This window comes from Ciconia boyciana, chromosome 9 (genome assembly GCF_034638445.1).
Source record: "Ciconia boyciana chromosome 9, ASM3463844v1, whole genome shotgun sequence".
Lineage (NCBI taxonomy): Eukaryota > Metazoa > Chordata > Aves > Ciconiiformes > Ciconiidae > Ciconia > Ciconia boyciana.
The window spans coordinates 32,274,762-32,294,259 of NC_132942.1; the positions used below are offsets into that span (position 1 = coordinate 32,274,762).

The 19,498-nt window shown below is 38.1% G+C and overlaps 1 long non-coding RNA gene across 4 annotated transcripts; it reads left to right on the forward strand.

Annotated features, from left to right (window-relative positions):
- Positions 1-492: 492 nt before the first annotated feature.
- Positions 493-19,058, forward strand: LOC140656738 (uncharacterized). Of its 4 annotated transcripts, XR_012044145.1 has the most exons (9): positions 493-2,295; positions 5,086-5,127; positions 6,686-6,814; positions 7,705-7,850; positions 11,735-11,934; positions 13,109-13,217; positions 17,509-17,598; positions 18,212-18,341; positions 18,907-19,058. It is a non-coding gene; the product is annotated as an uncharacterized lncRNA (long non-coding RNA). The 4 variants fall into 4 exon arrangements; XR_012044143.1 differs by having other exon boundaries at positions 18,212-19,058; XR_012044144.1 differs by lacking the exon at positions 7,705-7,850 and having other exon boundaries at positions 18,212-19,058.
- The last annotated feature ends 440 nt before the right edge of the window (positions 19,059-19,498 follow it).

Below are 19,498 nucleotides of genomic sequence, written 5' to 3' on the forward strand. Positions count from 1 at the left end.
AGATGAATCCCGGACTAAAGGAAAGATCCATTCTTCCACAAACAACTAGGGTGAATAAATAAATACCTGTGGTTTTTTTTTTTCCAAATTTATTTTACGTTCTAGCATCAGTCTCATGCTTGACTTGTCACAGCTTGCAATGGTAAGATGTAGTTTGATACTAGGTGGATACGTGAGTAGGTGCATACCTGCTACAGTCAAGCCTTCTAACTAGTTCAGGCTTCTAAAATTTTCCCAAAATGCCAGATAAACTTGACACAGAGATATTTTGTGAAGACATTTGAGCTAAACCATCTTCTAGAAACCTAACCACAATTTCTCGGCTAGTCGACCCAGTCCATTCATGCAAGGCTGTGAAGCTTTAGTGTTTCATACTGGCTGTATAAGGAGCTATTGTTTTGAAATTCAGCTGTTGCTAATGGCATTACTGCTAAATTATTGTATGATTGTGCATTAAAAAAACCTGTCTCTGTGGAGTGATAGTTTAGGGACTGGCCTTATTAAGATTTATTTAAGGATTTGACTTTTTCATATAAGTAATTCACTGAATCTTTTTAACTGTTGTCTGAAATGTACTGAAATACGGTAGTTCTAATTAAGTGGGATGGATCATTCCAGTTCTAATAGTATTGATCGGTAATTTATTTCTTTCCCAGCAAGTTTGTGACATCTAAGCCTGGGTAGATAATGATTTACCCAACTCGGCGCACTGCACTGTTGGTAACTGTAGTTAGTAGTGATGTAGTAATTATAGGACACCATAATAATATTCTAGAGGGAATGTAATTTGTAGAAACTGCTGGGGCTATGAATCAATGCACGGGTGGAAATAAACAATGTTCAAGCAGGGGGAGAGGAAACTAGGAAGACCTATTTTAACAGCACCAGTTTTACAAACGTTATTCTATTTAGGAGGAAAAGAGGTACAGAAACATGGTCTTATTTTCTGTTCTCTAGCAGATTACAGAATTATGGTCATGGTAAAGGTCTGATCAGAACCAAACAAGTTCTAACAGGGCAAGAGGAGTTTCTACTAAGGCCATCAGATATTAGTATATGCTGTAGATATTTGGTGTTTCACCATGAAACTGAGGATCTGAGCTAGTATTTGTAGAAGGGTTTGTTACCAGTTGTGGGTTTTGGGGATTTTTTGTTGTTGTTTTGTGGGTTTTTTTAAGGATTCTGAGTTTTGATAGTGATGTAAGTTTTGAATTTGCTAACCCAGCTCAGCTGTTTGGGACGGGGCAGATGGGGCCTCATCCCAAATGATATATTTTTCTTTTTGGGTGTTCATGAGATATTTGGCGATGAGATGTTTGGCAAAATGTGCTTGCTACTTCTAGAGATTTTTGACAAAATGAGGTAGCTGTGATTTTTTTGGAAAACATGGTTGTAAATTTTTTAAAGACATAAGACATTTCAAATTACAATGTGGTCAGAAGATGATTAAAACATGAAAATACTTCGGCAAAAAAGATACCACTTTCTGTTATCAGAGTTCAAAAAAGAGCAATTTTAATTTTAAAATGACTAAGCATATTCCAGTGTGTAGGCGTTTCTTTGAGAACCGCTGTTAGGCTTATGTTCCCAAGCATCAATACTGAGCAAGTGTTTTCCAGCCAAGTCTGAAAGTTAAATGCCAATATAGTATTGTGTAAACCATCTAAGCAGACCTCTCCGATTGCTTTTGTGCATTCACAAGAATGTTAGCCTCATGAAAATTTATACTGCTTAATGCTCCTGTCATTTTAAAGTAAGTTAAAAGTTCATTTGCGTTAATACAAAAGGTATAAGATGTCAGGGTTGCAGTATTACTGCAACTATCAAAATAGTTGCAGCGTATTGTGATAATGCTTCTGGGCATGTGCAGTGGTGCTTCAGCGACTGTCTTTACATAGTATTTTGTTCTTGTGTTTATGTTTTCTTCAGATACTAACTGCAGAACTTGGCTGGCTTTTTGCTAAAACGTTGGTCACCCAGGCAATTTGATCTTACCAGAAAGCTATCTTTTTTTGAGTTCTTTGCCATCTTGCATTATTTTTATGTTCTGAAAAGTCAGTGCTACTAAACTTGAGACTTTAGGGTTTGTATTTGCTTTTAGGTTTTGCACTGATGATCATTTCGTTTCTCTTTGAATAAAATTATTCAGAAAGAAAAAAAACCAATCAAACCACCAAACTTCACCTGTGGAGCGTTGTTAGTGAAGCAGGTATGCCCTGCTTCATCACGCTGGAAGATGAGGTTTTTCACGCTGTGCTGTGGAGGATGACTGAGAACAAGTGCCATGTGGCCCAGGTGATCCATCCCCCCCCTCGTCATGTTGCATGATCTCATGCCTATAAGATGGGAGAGTGCAGATGATGTAGCACAGTCCAGCTGTATGCAGGAGCAGGTTGCTCAGAGAGGTTATGGAGTCTCCATCTGTGGAGATGTTCAAAACCCCACTGGACACAGTCCTGGACAGCCTGCTCTTGCTGGCCCTGCTTGAGCCAGGGGGTTTGGACCAGATGATCTCAAAAGGTCCCTTCCAACCGGAGTGACTCTAACATTCAGACTTTCATGTTAGTGCGTTTACTAACGAGCGAGGGAAAGCTGCTTGCTTAGAAGTGTTTAGACATTCTTGTGAAATGCAGTCCAAGCGTTGCTGCCCTGACCTGTAGAGTGGGGCTGATGGCAGCACCCGGTTCTGGTGCCTGCACGGTGCCATTGCTGAGCACGGATGTATGAACTGGGAGTGCACTGAGCAAGGAGAAGTTTCTGGAAGTCAAAATGAAAGAGTTTCCTGCTTTCTTTCCACCATATAGCCTTTCCTTTAAAAGCTCTTTCTAGCAAGAGTGCTTCATACTTTTTTATTGAATGGTAATCTTTGTTCTTATAGCTATGTTGTAATTTTCTTGTTGAAACTTTCCAAACCATGGGATGTATCTTTAATGTAGTGGTGTGTTTCGGGGTCTACAGCCTGCAGGCATTAGATGAGGCCTTCCAGTTCGTTGACTATTTAGATAAGGGCACCCCACTGCTAGAGTGGCTCCAAATGTCTGCAGTTAGTTCCTCTGCAGAATTAATGTTCATTACAGTGATTTCTGTTTTGCGGTGTGGTAAATAAATAAATTTGAAGATAGATTTGTGTATGCAATAGTTTGTTTAAGGTTAAAATTATGGAGACCTTTTGATATTTAGACATTCTTGTTCTTTGAAGTTGGCCTATCGCTTTGAAAAGTCACAAGATGTGATCAAAAGTAATGTAAATGAAAAGCAAGGATCAAAAATGGACAGTAAAAATGAGAAAAAAATTACTAACATTTGGTTGGTCAAACGTTCCTCTCCCACTCCCCAAATTAGTTGAAATGATGACACCACACTGCTACAGTCTAATCTAAATTCAGCTTTTTCCCAGTCAAGGAAGAAATAAGCTAAACTATCATGAGCAAAGAAGAAATCTGATGGCAGCTTTTTACTGCTCTTTCTATTAATGCAGCAGTAATAGGCAGGAGTTCACAGCTTTAGCAGCCATCTTATTCTAAATCTCTTACATCCCTGCTTGATAAGGCCAAGATATATTGCCTTGAGCAGAAGGGCATGGAATATCTGGCTCTGGCAGACATGCACTCAACATTTTGAGTATAAAAGGAGATAAATACAAAGAAAGCATATTTCTCCTCCCCCGCCCAAAAAAACGAATAGAAAAATCAAAGCGGATGAGGCATGCCACTGGGTAGGAAGAATGGAATTTTCTGAGTCTATTATAGAGAGGAAAGAAAGTAAAACTATTGAAGCGAATTAAATAAAAATAAAAAGACCAAGCCTAAGATGACGTCAAAGATTTACATAATTGTCCAGATGGACAAAAAGAGTCATATATATGTGAAATTGATAAGATCTGATCACACAAATCAGAAATGGCAACAAAAGGTGTCCAGCCAAGCAGAAGCCAAAGGCTAGATGATAATTGCCTGGGGCAACATCAAAGGCTGCTCAGCAGGGCAGCAGCCGAAGGCTAAATGAAGTTTGCCTGGAGTATCGTCAAGGACAGCTAGTACAAACGTTGGTTTGAGGGAAAATATTTTCTCCCTTTCTCTTGCTTTCTGTCTTCACGTTTCCTGAAAAATCCCGGACACTTTTACCTCTTGAAGGGCATGTATTTGACTCACAGCTGGCCTCCACTACTACATATTCTTTGCTTTTTATGATACCTGCAGATGGAAACAAAACCAAACTATTTTCACCTTCATGACCACCTTTGACTAAAAATTGAAAAGCTTTACAAAGGAGAATCCAAACTTCCTTTGCTTTGCTTACGTATTTATTACAATTAATCCGTCTGAAGAACTCCATCTTGTGTCTGACGCCCAGCTGACAACGTTTGTGTGGGCTGAGGGAGACATTCTCCCCACAGCTGTACACAGAAGGAGGTTTGGCGTGACTGTGTGTTCTCCAGTCTGCTGAATGGCACTGCCATGGATTCTATCGGTCAAAACCCGGGTATTATGTCAAGCTTTAGCTGTACATGCTGGAACAGCTCACTCTTCTGGTATTGCTAACAAATCTCTCATAGTTGCACAATTAAGCATAAATGTTACAAAAATAGAACATTTGTAACATTTCAGAGGGCCATAAATTATTGATTAGTCAGAATAGAGATCTTTCTAGGACTAAGACAAGCAGAAGTAGGGAATGGGAATAGTAGCACCAGAACTCAGCATGCTGCTTGATGCAGGGCCAAAAAATCTCACCTGCTGCTACATGTGTATGTATATGCCACTATGAAACCTGTCTTGGGTGAAGTGGCAGAATAAGAAGGACAACATAAAAAGAGTGACAAAGGAAACAACTTTTTCTCAATTTCACGGTGTATAGTACAGATCTTGATCATCATTAGACTCTCCTGTAGGCTTTTCCCTGATGCAAGGTTGCTGGACCTTGGCTTCTAACCAGCTTAAAACCAGCATGAAGCAGATAGTGGCAAAGTAAGCGCCTTTTGTAGTACTTGGAGCTGTTGGCAATAAAGAGCCATACCATTAAGAGCTAATGCAATTAAAGTGTCCACATGTCATAACTTTTTCCCTTTCCCCTCCCTTATAATAGGTGTGCAGAGACTTCGCCTGTTGCCTTTTCTCATCTGAATGTGTAAGTTGAATTGTAGCACTTGAATTTAAAATAAATTGTAACTGGTTTGCAACATACGTATCTCCCTGGGTTTCAGCTGGATTAATGCAGATCTGTGTTACTGTAAGGAGCATCTAGTTTAAAAATACTGTGCTGAGAAAAAAAAGCTGGCCCTGGTCTCAAACTGTGGTATTGATCTCTGTGTGCCTCAGGGAATCGGGAACAATACGTGTATAACGTGTACCTGAATTGAGCTAATTGCACGCTGTAGTCTTAATCATCCAAATGTTCTTGTGAGTATTACTAAGCACTTGCTTCAGTAGTAGCTTGTGGTAACCTCCCTATAATGCAAAAGATTTTTTTTTTATTATCTGCTTGTTGTTTTTTGTATGTGATGCCTTTATTTTCTGTCCTTCTATGTAGAAATGATAAATAAGAACCTTTTCCTGTCTTTTTATGCATAGTTAGGAGAATAATCGTGCTACTGAGGCTGTTCCTAATGGTTCCCAGTGGAGTTCTTCCAAGTTTTCAGATTGGTTATATTTCATATTTTCATATTTTTAGTGACCCTTGGTGCAAGAAGTAGACATATACTAATTAAATCTGCTGAGGCAAACTTACGAAGCATTCTCTACTCAGGGAGAAATCAGAATATAATATGGAAAGAATTGGAAAACTTTAAAAGTTAGGATGAAATTTAGGAGTACAAAGTACAAGGTCATTTAGAGATTCACATCAAATGTTTCTACCACACATTATAGATCTATCATAGGAAGTGACAGGAGAAGGAAGAAGACCTAGAAATGTGGTGGGTGATCGAAGTATAACCGTGCAATGTGTCTGCTGAATAGGTCAGTGGGATACTAGGACGTATGAGTTTTTCAGTAGATACAGGAAATATTAATTTTATTATGCAAAGCCACTGCATGCCCATGCAAGTAGAAGGTACCTCCTCTGTCACTGAATATGCAAATATTTTTCTTAGTTTGCCAAACTCAACTTTCAAAACAGTTCAGTGAGTGGGTCTCTGTGGGTAGTCTCAGGGAGTGAGATGATAACCTGGGTTGTCACAGGTTTCTGTGGAATGCTTGTTCAGTTAAATAAACAACTAATTCGAAATGAACAGTGTAATCAAGAGCAAATACGCTGATTTCAGTTAGTGAAACACATATCCTTATGAATTTAGCAAAGGATGGTAACGTGAATAAAAATGTAGATTATGACTGAAAGCTCATTCAAAGGAAATGGAAAATTGCAGAAGGGTTTTTGCTTTTCTCCAGCCAGGGATATAAAATAGTTTAATGATGTTGGGCTGGGGTTATCTGTGAAGGGAGGTGAAAAAGGGTGAAGTTTGCAGTGTTTATGTAAATGCATGCATATAATTTTATCCCATCTTATTGGAGCCTGCGTTGTTGTCAGTGGTAACTATGTGTGTCTTAGTGAGATATGAATTATTAGCATTAAATATGAATTGTTCTAGCTAGAACAAGGAGGCCTGGTAGTGGCTTTCCATTCATGTTAGTTCTCTTCTCTTTGTGTACTGCTACAGTCTCTTTCATTTTTCTTTCTTTTGAAATAGGTTTAGTTACTGCAGTTATGCTGAACAGTGACAAATTGTGTCATGGCATTGTGATGAAGACAAATACTTTTGGAGGAGAGAAGAAATCTGAAATTTTCACTGGTGTACTGAAGTCTGAAGAGGCAAAAGGTAATACGTTATAAAAGGGTCTAGTTTCCAAAGTATCTTTCACTGAGGCATGTCACTAATTCTATATTATGGCCTTTCCTTGCAAAAAGTTACTGGCTTTCTTAAAACGAGACTGATGCACTTGGAAGCTGCCTTGCTATGTAAAATGGGTAATACGATATAAGAGAAATGTTAGTAATTGATCATGAGCCCATTTTTCATGAGTTTTATGTAGGGTAAGGAGAGGAGTTGCTACTGTTGCAAGGGTCTCTCAAAAAGTAGATGGTACAAGCTGTTTCATGTTTCCAAAGGAATATATTACTACCTGTCCTGAAAATTAAGAGTATAAAGAGGTGCCAAAGGAGCAGGCGAAATGTTGGCAGGCAGTTTACAGTCCAGAGTGAAAGCAGTGTAGGGTTAAAGCTCTCAGTTCCACTAATCCCAAACAGATAGGTCGCTTTGCCATCAGTAGCTTATATGGGGCACCTTCAGGCCCCCCATATAAAATCTTAAAAAAATAAAAAAAATAAAAAAAATAAAAAAAATTAAAACCTTTTATAGTATCAAGGATAGCATGAAAAGAACAGAATGAACATAGGGTAGCAAGACTAGCAATAATTTATTCCTTATCTAAATTTAAGGTAAATAATACTTCAGAGCAAAAAAGTTGTCTTGTATTCTGTCTAGGCTCACTTTAGCCAATATTTTGCCAGACGCAGCAAGTATGTGCAAGGATGTAGGTTACAGGAAAAACTGGGGATTCTAAAATGCTGCTTTATATTTTCAGAATTTCACTCTCGGGACACTATAAGCAGAGAAGCTTTTAAAAGTGTGAACAGGGTGATGCTGTTTGGTTCTTTAACAGCAACATAAGCCTCATTGAAATGTTTTTCTTGGGTTTGTCTTTGCAGGAAAATTGACCACAGTCCCATACTGGAATAGCTCCCCACAGTAAGCTACAGCTCCTAGTTGGTCACATTAGTGCTGTCATTGTCAACAACACTGGGGACAGCTCTGACACTCAGCCCGTTGGTACAGATAGACTTCTGTCCACAAGGTCAGGTCCATGAGATAAAAACTCTTTGATAAAAGAGGAAATCAGTTCAGCTGACAGCATAGACACATTTGGTAATAAAAGTCACTTTAGTCTGGAGTAATGAATAAATTAATTATTAAAAACCCAAGACCACTGGCACAAAGTTAACATGTGGTACTTAGGAGATGAGCCATTTTTTGCAATGTTTTTTTCTGGTTGCTTCCTTTGTGTGGACTTACGGAAAACTTCTTGTTTACCGACTTTTTCCTTAATCTCCTTTTATCAGCTGGACTGATGTACTTCTCCCTAACATCTTCCAAAGAATGACCTGCTTGTCATTCCCAGAGAAGTAGGACTCTTCAGCTGACTTTCCTCTTCTGGTCTGTGGTCTCACTCTCTGCTTTCAATTCTTGGAAACAGTGGTTCCAGGAAAATGCATTTCACATGCTCTCAGCTTTGCTTTTTCTTACACAGATCAATGATACTGCTGTAGCTTATGATTTCCTCTTTCTATGTTAGTCTCATCCAGGTTTCTTACCATATCCCCTTTCTTTCCTAATACGGCCTGTAGCAATGAGTAGGTCACAGAAGTATTAGTACAGGGTTTCCGAAGCCCATGGGTTTCCCAGAGTGGTTCATATTCAGATATTTGATTCATACAGCAATGAAGGATCCTTGAGTGACATTTTCTAAGGAAGGGAGTTGCCTATTACTAGACAAACAGCAGTTAAAACAGGCAAAAAAAGATAGTCTGAGTGGGACAGAAGATATGCTGAGAAACTGGAATAAAACTGTCGATCCTGTAGAACATACTTGACCAGATTTCTTAGAAAAATAAGAAAATATGATTTGTCTAGTTGAAAACTGCCTATGGCATCAAACTGACTAAAATGGAAAGGAAAAGAAAATAAAGCAATATATTGCACAGAAGCATGTCCTGGCAAGCTCTTGAAGGGCAGGGAAAGAACTTGACGAAAGAGGAAATTAATTCTGATTACATTGTTAAAATGGGGTCACCCTGATTCCGTAACAGCCTTGCCCTTGGTTCAAACAAACAAACACCCACTACTTTAGTTTTGAAAATACAATAAATCAGGAAATAATAATAGATAGATGAGGACTGACAAATCATAGGATTCCAGGGATCTGATCTGAAGCAGATCTTGGGGAAATGGAAGTGATGGGAAAGGGTTGGTGCTCATTAGCATATCCCGGGATTACAAGTGACTGAATTTCTAGGTTTGATGCTGTACTTCAAAGTGAAAGATGATCTTTATCGAGAAAAGTTTCAGCACGGCTTGTGCACTCTTTTCTTGGACATGTGACACACCGCCGAGTCTGCCGTCAGGGACAGGCTGTTGTATCGACCACTACCCTGGTCTGCAGCAGCCTGCCCGTAGCTGGGTGCAGAGCTGCGCACACAGCACCGCCTGGGACAGTGATTTCACTGCAAGTATTAAACGGGGACTCCTGGCATGGTACACGCATGGTGGCTCCACTCAGGGTTTGCTGATATTAGCGTATCTGGTTTTGAACATTAGTTAAGCAAAGTTGGAATTAATCTGTTAGGAGAGTTTAATTCCCAGTTGTTATTTGTTACACTAATTTTTATGTATTTTTTTTATGGAAATGGATGAACTCTTGTCTGTATACTGACTTTATTTTCTGGTAGAAAGTTCAGCGGCAGTGTGATAGTTATAGTGTTATATCCAAATTTACTTTCTGAAATACAGGATAAAAAGACAAAAGTAATGTTATCAGTTAGAGTTAAAAGCTAGTTTTATGCTTTACATAAAACATAGTGAATACAAGATGACTGAATCACATTTTTAAGGCAGTTTTGGACTGGCTTTTTTTCAATATACTGCTTCTTAGCAAAAGAGGCTATAAATCGGTTTATGGATATTTATGAGCTTTCCCCTATGATCCATGTAATAAATATGTAGGATTGAGAAGCAGTGGGTTTTTTCCAGGGTTTTTGCATGTACTTTTTTCATATTTGTTCAATTAAAATGCAGGAAATAACAAAGGATGTATTCACTTGCATCTACTGAAATCTGTAGATGATACAATTTATTCTGCTGGGTTTAGGATCCTGTACTCTTAGGATCCTGTACTCTTATATATTAATAAGAGTACTTATTAATATATTAATTTATTAACTTTGAGGGGATGGACAGCCGGATTTGGATTAACTGGAGTTTAATATTTGGAAGAGCTGGCTGTGGTCTTTGTTTTCATGTACATCTTCGTGTAACCTTGGAGATTGTTCTTTTTCTTTATCTTTCCTTGTTTTCTTTTCTTTTTTCCTCCTTCATCTTTTTTTTTAATTTTAAGTGGAGTTTTTCTGCCTTAAAATAAAAATAAAGGGCCTCAATAGCTCTGAGGACTTAGACCTCCATCTCCCTGTGCTTTAATTTCCTAGGAGAACTTCTGCTGGAAAAGTATGATCTAGTATAAATCCATTCACTCAAGAGCACTTTCACTCAAGAGTCTTTAAGATGCTTCTTGTTTTTTTTTTTACTTTCAGTTAATGCTGATTAATAATTGATCTCTCTATCTACCATGACTTCCCTTTCCAGGAGAAAAAAGTGATTTGACATATTACTTTTTAAAAAAGCTTAAATTAATGAACACAGTAAATGTAGGCACACTGGTAAGCAGCATCCTGACCTAAAGAAGCAATTAAAAATAAATCACCCATCTCCAAGAAAGATAAAAATAATATTCGGTAAGAGTTGTTTCTGCAGCTTGAAAGCAAGAATAAATTTCTTAAAGCAAAATGAATGCTATAAGCACTCATTTTTGTGGAAGGAAAAAAGAGCCTAAAAATACTTAATGCACTAAAAAAACAAGAGCAAAGGCTGAAATAGCATAATCCTTTCCTCTTCAAAATATGGAAACGGGAAGGAACAGAGTAGGGAAATGGACCTTTAAATATTGAAATGCTTTATCTTAAAGGAATTGCTCTGAAACAGCACATTGGTAGTATTAATGCTGGCAGGAGAGTGTGTCTGTGGGAGCATAGAATGAAAATTATCTGAATAAATTGTGGAGATCACTTGGCCACATAAAGTGCCTCTCAGATTTACACAGAAGTCCATGAACAGTGATATGGTTGTCCTCATGCCCTCCAGGACAGTGACCTACCTTGATTCTCATGAATGTCTGAGCTGAAATCCATATTCCCTTCCTGTTGTAAGCACTGTGTGACACCATGCTGCATGATTTTAGGGCCTGACCCAGCTCTCACTGAAGTCTGCTTTTTACTTTAATAACGGGTGAATTGGGCCAGCCATAGTTACTTATGATCCCTGTCAAAAAAAGTATCCATTTCAGTTACTAGTGATGTCCTTTCAGTTTCTAAAATGATTTGGCGCTGTAGTGGAGCCTATAAATACCAGATTGGATTGCTGTAGCGATGGGAGAATAATTTCTTTTTTTTAATGCCTAAAAGAATGGGGTCAGCCTCAGAGCCACAGCTAGCTTGGAAATGAAGTGGCACCTGAGCTGGTCAGGGAGAAAGGAACAAACTGCTTATTAGAAGCACTAGGGGATGGAGTTCAAGGCAGTAGGTCAAGGCTGAAATACTGGCACTGTTGAGCTCCTTGATTTGTATGGTGACTTCATTGGAGGCAGAATTTCACTTGAGATTTCCCTGAATAAGGGATATTCTTTGAACAGTTGACATGTGTCCACCCTCTTGTCATTTCTCCCTCATTCTTCTCCCTCTTCCTTGCATTTCAATATTATAAATTGTTGGATAATTTATCAGTTCTTTTTGAAGCATGAGAAAACTTGGCAGAGAGTACAAAGTTGAAAGTAACTCATTCTATAACAGTTTCAGATCCATGCTAATCATTAATTTTGAGTAAAAGTGATTTTCTTTTCAAACGGCTTCTCAGAAGGCTATCTCCGCATGTGACTAATAGGACGTCATGGACTTGGCAAGCCTCCTGGGAGCCCTCAGGGAAAAGAGCAGCATCGCTGCAAGTTGTAGAGTCATCCAGGGGAACCCAATGACTCTACGACTACTTGTGTAGGAACTTCGTTGCTTTGTTTGTCTGATTGCAAGGTCACCTGTGAAAATGCCACAGAATCTGAGGTGAGTATTTACTTGATCTAACAGGCCCCATCCCTTGCAAAGGAAATCTGAGAAGTAGCGGAGAACAATATATGACTTAAGGTCCAGTTCCATGTAGATTTGCTTGAACTGCTGAGAATTATAGATTGGAGTTTAGTCAAAGACAACTGTCAGTTACATTTTCTCAATATTCATATTGAAGATTTTATTTTAAGTGGTTCACAAAATGCTTTTTACATTTTTAAATTGCTTCATGAGTATGGATCAATCAGCAAAATATAGCAGTAATGAGTTCCTTTTAATAGCAAAGAGCTCACTAATTACCATGCTGATTATATAAACCAAGTTTTTAGCCAACAAAAAAGCTCCTGCAGGCACTGTCCTTCCACCTGCTGAGGGGTGGGCAATTCTAATTAAAAAATAAGAGGAAATAATGTCTCTTTTTAGTCTGTTTCAAATCCTAGGAAAAAAGTGTGCTTTCTGTATGTGACATCATCTGAAATTAGTAGATTTCCACAGGTCTTTGAAAAGACTACCGCCACCAAAATTTTAAAAATAGCTTACCACAAACACTGTCTTTTTTCTATTCAAAAGGAAGGTCTTCCAGGTGTGAGGTTTAATCTGGGGCCTGCCAGTGAACAGGTGTTTGCCATTGATTTCATTTCGGCCAGGATGTATTTTCTGATTTCTTTCACTACACCGGGCCCTGTTTGGCAGCAGGGTGATGATTGCTGCGCATTGATACCCAGCAGGGTGTCTCTGGCTGTCCACAGACATATTATCAGTGGACTCTGGAGAGCTGTCATCAGCTGAGTTTGCCAGCAGAAGATCCCCACACTCTCACATGAGATGAGTTGTCTTGTAGGCAACATTAGCTATGCTAAAATGAAGCTTAAAATGAACGTTTGAAAAACACCCTGGGTTCTTAGCTATTGCAAAGCTGGGGATGGTGTGTTGGTTATGGCGTTAGGTTGGAATTTGAGAAACCTATGCGCTTGCAGGCAGCTTGGGCAAATTGCTTTGCCTCTGTGCCTCATCTGAAATGTACCTTGTTAACACATGAAAAATCATGAAGTGCTTAGAGGCTGGGGCTAAATAAGGTAATTAGGTACACTTTAGGCAGAAAGGAGCAAAGGAAAGCAAGTCTGAAAGCTTTTCTTATTTTTGTTCTGTATTCTTTCTGTATTTTTCAAAGGAAAAATGAATTCTGGGAGATGCATAAAACCCTTTCCCTTTAGATGATTTGGAGGAAGAGAGAGGGAACAGTGGTGTATCCCTTGGGACTGCTGCCTGATCAAGACCTAGTGAGTGCATGCCATTCACGGCACTAATGCAACCTTCTTACTTCCTAAAATAATTAATTCCTGTTGGATTTATGGCTATCACACAGATTAGATTGTTGATGCTATGGAAATAGCAGTTGTCAAGAAGCTCACTTTCACAATTTATTTATTTATCTGACTAAGGAATTTCTAATGCAGTTTGGCCTTTATTCTGAATCAAGATGCCTTTTTTTTGTGTGAGTCAACTGGGAAAGGTTCATAACACATAGGTCAGAATCTATAAGCAAGGATGTTGGAGGTGATGCCAAGCACTTAACAATAAGAACTGATGCAAATCCCAATTTTATCTAGAATAATCGCAGATGACAATGTTACTGAATATTCAGTGTCTCATTTTAAATGTGTATGTGTGCTCAGCCTTGCTTCTTGTGCAGAACTCTATTTATCAGAAATTTAAATCCTCACTCATGTTTCAAGCAGAGACCAGGATGTGTACAAACTTCTTGCTCCTAAAAATACCACGTTGATAGCAGAAATGTATGTGTGAAACAACGCAGATCGCTTTTTCCACTGTTGATTTTTTTCTGTTCTGCATGTAAAGAAAGAAATTCAGTTTTCAGTCCTAGAAAACCAGTATTTTTTGTAAGTGGTACAATTCTTTAAAATGTAAATGAGAATCCTCTGCCTTCCTTTTCTCTGTGGGAAAATAGATTATTACCTTTTCTCTTGGAATACTGTCATTCAAAAAAATCTTAATTTTTAATAAGTAAGGAAAAAATTGAAAATACGGATGTTTCATTTTAGTGGGATAAAATTGTTTATTTGAATGTCAGGCACAGAATATTAATGTTTTTGCACAGAGAAAAATGTGTAAGAATTGTATTATTGTACATTTTATTTAATTTATTCTGCCGGCAGGTACTAATTTAATTCATTTTCATTGATTTAAGGAGTGCATTTGAGCTGAAATATTATGCTTGAAGGCATCAGCAAGTGATATGATAGGACTGTACCTGTAGTTCAGAATGAAAAGATAAAAGGAGAAGAAACTGTTATTCCTAAGGAGAATTAAAAAGGAGGGGAGGAAAGCCCTTTTTAATAATGGTTCATTTTCTTCCTTTTTAGTACAGAGCGATAAAAGGAAATAAATTCATGTTCCAAGCCTCAGACATAGTGTAAGGTCATTTATGAGGATGTTATCTTCATGGGAGAAGAAAAGTTTGTCAGAAGTTGTTAATGTTGAAAGTATGTAAAGTGGATTAAAATATCACAAGGAAAAAACAGATTGTCAAGATGACAGAATAAACCTGTATACCTGTTTTCCAATTTTCATCTCAACATGAAAACACAGCATGATACTAAGTTTCAGTGAAAAGAAACAGAATATATTGGTCAGCAGCTTGGTGGGAGGGGAATCGTATTTTTATAAAGCAGATATTGGGTTTGATAAAACAGAAACACATTCCTAAATTAGTGGTTGTGTTCTCTGTTGCGAGAACTGTGCTTGGACAACGTCCAATTTTTACTCGGGTTGTACGAAAAGTTCTGGAAAACCTCTTTTCCAAATACATGTCACTATACAGATTCCTGGTCATTGGGGATTTCAGGTAAGTTTTGAGAAAGGCCATTGTACCATTTCTGTTGGATAAGTAGCTTATTGAAATATAAGGGCCAGCGAGCAGCATATGAAAGGGAGATGGCTATATAAACAAACTGTCCCAATTTACAGTATAACTTGGAGCAGTGTATGAAGGAGGTGATAGGTTCAGTCACATGTATCTATATGGATACAGTGAAAGGGGTGAGATATCGGAGGACTAACGAGAGCACGATTTGAAGACGAGATGTGAACAAGGGCCAGATTCGGTGTGCAGAATGAATGCTACTGATGCACGTGTCTAGGTGTATCAGCAGGGCTGATGGCAAGAGAGAATACGTATATGATTTTGAGACAGAACGCCTTGCTTGAGGAACTGAAGGGGAGAAAGGTAGAATTCCATAACAGCATTGTCAGAAGTGCTGATAGGAACAGAACGGCATTTTTACTGCAGTATGTTTGTCGCCCATTTCATGCAAAAGGGGGTTTCAACCTTCACCTCTGGATGATATTTTAATGATCCCTCTAATTAAGGGCAGTTTGACTCTCCATTTCAGATTTATTATAAAAAAGCAGCATGATTTTTCTACTGTTACTCTCTTGTTTCTTGCACTGACTGCAGGTGTCCTACCATTTGACTTGTGCATTCTTTCACTGTCCAGTTATGTTCTTTTGTTCTTTTTCTCAACCAAAAGGGACAGTGTCTTAGGCATCAGTCTGGTTTACCATGAGATGTATGAGCCTGCTGATGCCAATTTTGGAAATTGTCTGCTGAAAAGCATGAAGTTTTGAGGCATACTTTAAAAAAAAAAAAAAAAAGTGTGTTTTCATTGAAAAATATAAATTTTTGCATTTGTAGCATGACAACTTCATTATTATGGACAAATTAGGACAATTTCTTCTGATATTTTCTGGGTAACTATGCATTTTCCATTTGGTTTTGGGAATATACTCCTCAGCAAATCTATCCAAAATCATGGCACAGTATTTCAGTTATGCAATACTATAAGTCCATTCAAGAAGCTGTCTTGGCTTGAAGCATGGCTTGCTTTTTACCTACCTGTTGCAATTCCAGTTGATTTGCTTTCTTTGCTTTCCATCCCTCCTCATAAGCCATTTTCCTGTTTTATTGAGGAAAGAAATGAGAAATGTAACATTTGAGAGAAAAGAATATTAATGGATGTATATGACAGTTGAAATGCATTTGAATTATGGTTTTTTATCTTTTGTCACTAGTAGTGCTTAATACCAAATTCTCCAGAGCCATATGATTAATACTGTTTTCATTTTCATTCCTGTGAGAGAGAAGTATTTTCCTCTACAGAGTTTTCCTTCTTTTTATTTGCATAATTGTCTGCTTTGAATCTAACCATAACAGAAAAACCTGTTAAAGGCATCATCTCTCCATTCGTGCATGGCCCCTACTGCATATATTCAGCATCATTAGGGTTGTGGTTTTTTTTTTTAAATTTGCAGCAGTCTTTTGAAATAGCTTTTTTTGGCTGAAATACAGTGTGGTAAAATAATAACTACACCTTCCCTCTTTCTCCAGGTGTCCTGTTTTGTTCTTTTCTTCTGTTTTGTTGTTGTTGTTGTTGTTTTTGGGGTGGTTTTGGCTGTTTTTTTTTTTCTTTAATTCATGTTTTTTAGTCACTACACTCTATTACTTGGCTTAGGTATTTTGGGGTGGAGGGAGCTGGTTACCCAGAGATGTATTTTTTTAACATCTACTGTGTAAATTCTGTTAAGTAGTCTGTGTCAGCAAGCCCATAATTTCGAAATATTTATTTTAAAGGGCCTATTTTACACTTCTTTTTCTCTATGGTGAGTCTGTGCAAGGCTCCTCAGCAATCTCCTGAACTAACTGATTCCCTCTTTCCTTTGGGAAAGGGGGTTGGTTTCTCCTTGAGAGAGAAGAGGGCACTGCTGACAAAATACACTGCTCTCGGGTGTCTGGCTCTGGACTTCTCCCTCCTGTTCCCCTGGTCAAAGAGCAACTCAAAAAGATGTTTTGGATAATGTAAAGAAAGCTAGATTCTCACTGGTTTTTTGTGGTATGTTTTGGTGCATCGTGCTTCTGTGTATGGAAAAAAGGAAATGTAATTTGAATTTTATGAGTTGTGAGTTTTGGTTGTATTTTCAGTGGCTGTGGAGGTGTGAAACACATGAGCTAGAAGCGTATTTATTGATCTCTAAGTAAATAATAAAATGTGATCATTTTCTATCCACCCTAAGAACTATGTGCTGAATGCATCATTCTTCTCCTTTCATGAGTTCAGGAATTACGCTAAGGAAAATGAGCTTTTTTTTTTTTTTTTTTTAACAGAGTTTTGGGAAGGAATTAAGCACCCTAGTTCCACCAGCTTGAAAATCATGGAGATACATTTATTCAGATGAGGTTTCCTCTTGTGCTCGCTGGTATCGATGGGACCTTTGTAGTCCGCGCTATGATCAGCTCTATGTCAATTTTAATGATACCATTTGGCACTAAGCTGCTATGCTAATGGAGCCTATGGTACACTAAAAGACTTTAGTGAATCAGACTAGCTGTTTTAGTTCTGTATTTCACTTTCAGAACATTTTCTCTGTTTCCCACAAGGAACAGCCTTAGCTGAATGGTGGAAACTTTCTATAGCTTATGAAAAATCCCAGGTTTTTGTTACGCTTTATAATAACTTGCTGTTTATTTCTTTCTGATATCACAAATATTTGCAGAGACCCACTTTGACGGATAATAACTGATTTAAATAGTCAACATCAAATACAAAAGGTTTATGAATACTAAGCAAAACATCTTGACAAAAGGTGAGCAGACTTTGCAAGGGTGAGATAGTCTGCATGTTTCAATGTGTCTTTTAGTGGAATCACATCTTTACTTTCAATTTCCTCTTTAATGTAACATACATTCTGTAAATATTGTTGCTACTGACAAGAACATCAATTCATGTTATTCATAAAGAGACTTTCAGTATTTGAGCAGTGAATAGCAAGCAGGAGGAACAATTGCTTGCACTTTTATTTCTTAACATACCTCTGCTAAAAAAAGGAAGCAGAGTCAATTTCGTTTATCAAACACATACTGCTTTTGGGAAAGGACTGATTTTTAGCAGAAAACCATATGCAAGTGAAGGGAGGTAAATTTGTTAAAATAAATTTATTTCCTTCATGTATTAGAAATTTTTTGCCAAACAAAAGTGATTGTGGGACTGAGATATTTTTGCAAGAGTTATAAAATCAGTGATTGTGAAGGGATCATTTTAACAGACGCTGTATTGAACAGTTTTGCTCAGAGTAATTGGTGTAAGAGGTGTGGATGTGGATGTTCCTGTGGACAAAAATCTAAAGTTTAGTCACCATAAGTAAAGCAATACTAAGTATGATTGTATGGCAGTATCCAGTAAGCTTACTTTGCGTTCAGTCTTAGTCCTTACCATGCACTTACCATATGCTTTACTTCGCTGATGTCGGTTGGACCATGTGCATACTTCAAATGAAGTGGGCGCACAAGCGTTTGCTGAATTGGAGTCTTCTTCAATGTAGTCATCAATGTGAGTAAATAGCAATTTCAGTAAAACTTGGGGGCTACAGTGGAGTGGTGTTGACACTATTAAAGAGCTGCAAATCCAAAAAGAAGGGTTTGGGATGTGGGTAGAAAGCAGAATGGCATCACCTTGGAGTATGCTTAGTCAGTGCAGGAGGAGTCCTATGGAAAGAAGATGCAGAGTATAAACGTGTTATTTCCGGTCTCCAAATGCAGTGCCACCCTGCCCTGCCACGCTGTTTACCTAGGTCCAGCCAGAGCTGCATCTCTCAGAAATGGAAAACACTTTCCTAAAAGGCCGGTGCAAAATGCTAAGGAAAGGCTATTAAAATGTTTAGAGTATGGAGTAAGCTTATGATCTCAGGGCTGGAATTAGAAGAGCTACTGAATGCTTCCCACTTTCTAACCATTACGAATTGCAGCTGCTTGTCACGTCTGAGGATTTAAGTCAAAATCAAGGAAAAAATTGAGTCATTCTGACAGTGCAACTTGGCAAATTGCCAAGGAAGTCTAGGCAAGAGTTACAGCTGCATTAAACAGCTTAGTGTGGTGTTATCATCTGCTTTTTTCAGCTGAAGAAATTGCTTTGCCATGGAAAGCAGAGACCAGCAAACCAGAAATCTTTACGAGTCATGCGTATACACCGAGAGACACTGGGAGGGGAGCAATGGGCCATGAAGAAAGCCCTGCTCTTGCCTTGGTAGCTCTGGAACATGGGGAAAAACATATTTTGTTTCTGGGTTTTTTCCCTTTTTTTTTTTTTTTTTTTTTTTTAAGCTCTGTTCCTTTTCCAATTCCCAGAAATGCCTTCCCTGAAAGGGATAAAATTTGCATTCATTTCTGCATTTACCACTCTGTGTGCACACATATGCATGTTATTTTTATGCAGAAAGTGAAGGAAAAAGTGGTGTTCTACTTTACAATTCAGTGTAATCTGGTACATGTTATTTGAAGAAGAATAGCTAGCGGTATTGACAATGATGCATAAATACTCTGTGGCATGACTGCAGCAGTGACATTGTAGTTCTGCTGTTCCCTATTGTTGCTTTAAAAGACTGGTAGCAGAGATGGAGTGGGAGCGAGTCCCTCCTTTATGAAATGCTCTCTACCAGCCAGTATTACTTTTGTAATATGTGTGCAGATCCCTAATGATTATTTTACTCT